The sequence below is a fragment of the Mchenga conophoros genome, linkage group LG16 (assembly GCF_057382185.1).
Source record: "Mchenga conophoros isolate Kocher_MC1m ecotype Shallow Benthic linkage group LG16, M_conophoros_male_GT1.1, whole genome shotgun sequence".
NCBI lineage: Eukaryota > Metazoa > Chordata > Actinopteri > Cichliformes > Cichlidae > Mchenga > Mchenga conophoros.
The window spans coordinates 7,264,286-7,267,449 of NC_140541.1; positions in this window are offsets into that span (position 1 = coordinate 7,264,286).

A 3,164-nucleotide genomic window follows, 5' to 3' on the forward strand; every position below is an offset into this window, starting at 1 on the left:
CTGCATGCATGAATGCATGACGGAGGAAAAAAATGCGTCGAGTGCGTAGGTGGGACCATGGGATGACAGTACTCTCTGATTTAATGACACACATGGTATAGCTCTCTCATAGCTCACTTGACTGGTTTATTAACTTGCAAATTAGACTGAATGACTAATTAACTGTAGGCGAATGCTATTGGAGATAATCTTGCCCACTTTATCCCCTCCTCATTACTACAACTGTATAACATATTATTCAGAAGAAAGCACAGGGACATGGTCTGACATTTAAATAGCACAATTCTACTCTTACTGACAACTGAAAGCACTTTAAAGATTGCACATATTCATAAAGCACTTTATTCTATATGCTTAAGCACTTTATCTGCCTATCTAAATCTACCAATTTAGAATCAATTAATGAAACGTGCATGTTTCTGGACAATAAGGAGAGGACTCAGAGGACTCAGAGGATACCCACTCAGGCAGAAGAACAACATGCAATCTTACATAGAAACTGGCAAACTAACCAGGAGATCCAAACCAAGAATCTTCTTACCACTGTGCAGTATATCTACTACTGACTCTTTACAAGCGGCCTCCACAATATAGTCTGCATTGGCTTGTGTTGTACTGGCAACTGTCATTTCTGTTTGAGAGCCCAGACAGACTGCTTTCAATAGAAGCCAATGAAAACGCTCCATATATCTGTATATTGTCGAGTTTGCATCTATGTGCAGCAGTTTATGTCCATGTTGGCCTTTAGCTGTTACTGGACCCAGGTCTAGGTGGTACTGACAGTGAGACTCAAGATGAGATGTATCCAATGAACTGACATGCTCACCCAGCGATATACAGTTAGATTATTTATGAGAGCTCCACCATTGGTTCAATAATTCATAGGGCCCCACTCTGCCGTGGGTGAGTCACGGACAAGCCTTTTACTGAGAAAATAAGCATAGAGAGCAAAACACAACTAGGTAGAGTGAGAGAGATATTTGTGGGCAGAAAACTCAATAAGAACTTGCCACACCATTACTTTTTGAGGTCTGCTAAATTTAGCATAGCTTCCATGACTCAGGGGAGGTTCTACACATGGAGATGAAGGAGGTGAGCCAGCTTTTAGTGTTGAATAAGTATCCCTGGGAGTTTGGAAGAATGTAGCATCCTAAAACTGGAAGAAAAAAAAAAGGGTTTCCCTGAACCAGCAAGCAGAACGAGAGTGAAGTCATGTCAGTTAGTAAAATTTATTTTACACGTACCATGCCCAGTACAGTACATATGCAAGCGAGTTCCTCATTTAATGTAGATTTAACTGCTTCACAATGGCTGCAACTGTTAGCTCTTCAGGGCAGGAATAATATACTGTTGTCGACTAGATGGAAATGTTTACATTGGAAAGGGGGTTACTGAGTTAATACAGGATGTCGTAAAAATGTCCTTTGTCAATTTATCTGGAGCTTGATTGCTTGGCAACCACAATGCCATTGTGAGCCACAGTGTGTACCTTTGATGCCTAACAATCAGCAGAGTGATGAGTGAATGGGTGGAGGTTGATGAAGGTCACAATGCACAATGGAACACAGTGACACACATACAGAAACATAACCACAGGCTCGGCACACTGAACTATATTTACCCCATGAACTAGGTCTTTGTCCACTGACAAAGGTTAACCTCAGGAGGTTCTGGTAATTAGAATGAGAAATGTGCTATTCAGTTATTTTTATATATTACCTGTAAATAAACATTTCATTTTTCATTCTTCCAGTGAGCTTTTGAAACATACAAAGGGTAATGAAGTTACAAATGCCCAATGATAATAATTACAGTTTTTTAGCACTTTCTATTATAAGGTAAAGACCCTGCAATAACACAGAGAAAACAAACAACGCCCAATGAGCAAGCGCTGGACAACAGTGGGAAGGAAAAACTCCCTTTTAACAAGAAGAAACCTCGGGCAGAAGCAGGCTCAGTAAGAGGATAGCCATCTGCCGCGGCCGTTAGGGAAATATGTGAATGAAGACAGGTAAACACACTGGTGTGTTTCTAAAGTGATTTGAATATTTAAAATAGCACAATTACATTAAATATAAGAAGCAATTCAAAAGATGTAAAAAGTATACTGCATATTACTGTAATTGACTGTATACTATAAATCTCAAGAAGAAATTGGATGCCTACCTCGTACTGCTAATCAAGTCTGGTAACTTTACAGTGTGAAAAATGCAATATATTATGGCTTAGGCTTTGATGCATGTCACTCATTTGTGCACTTGGTGTTTGACTTGCTGATTTCATATTTTGTGGTTGACTGAACACTTGACTGTCTGTGACTGTTGAACCAGAAGACCAACATGAAATATGAAGATCAGTTCTATCACTGTTTAGAGGTGACTGGAAATCTATTAGATCCTGTATTTCACTGCCATTGACTGTAACTTGGATGAGTCATTTACAAGGGGATAGCTCTAAATGAGAATGCAAAACAAACCCCGTAAAAGGGTGTTGTTGGTCACATATATCTTTTTTCAACAGCGGTTAGCCAAATGTGTCCTGGGCAATTATCAACTTCAGCCATGACTCTGCTTTGGTGAAAACTGAATCTCTCAAAGCACAGCGAGCATTTCCACTGCATTTTGTACAGACATTCGTGGCCCCCTGATGAATTCTGATTTCCATCCAGCACTACCAACATTTCAAATCTGATTTGTAAGGAAAGCAGCACAAAGCTTTAAGTCTGTAGCCACGTCTAGTGGAAGTGGAAGTACACACTTTTTTTTAATAAGTTCTGCTGGATGCTGAACACAAACTATTCTTATGTGAACATATTTTGACCTACAGTGTTGAGACAGGAGGCAGCAGGGGAAGTGGCCCACATACGTCAGCTAAAATTGCAGCTTCATTCACTCAAAGTGTGTGTTTCTGCATGCGTGTGGGTGCACAATATCCACAACTCTGCACATAGAGAAAGTTTGACTATCATCTGCGGTTGGAACTAATCCATATTTTTGTCATCAGATACTCTACTGAATTATTTAATTTATGAAATGCAAATACAATAAAATCCAAGAGCCACTGGCCCTTTCCCAAATGCAACCTTTTCTTTCAAGTCACAACAAAAACAAAAGATATTCAACTGAAATTGTTATCAGCAGGTGACTGAAGTTTTGCCACAGCTG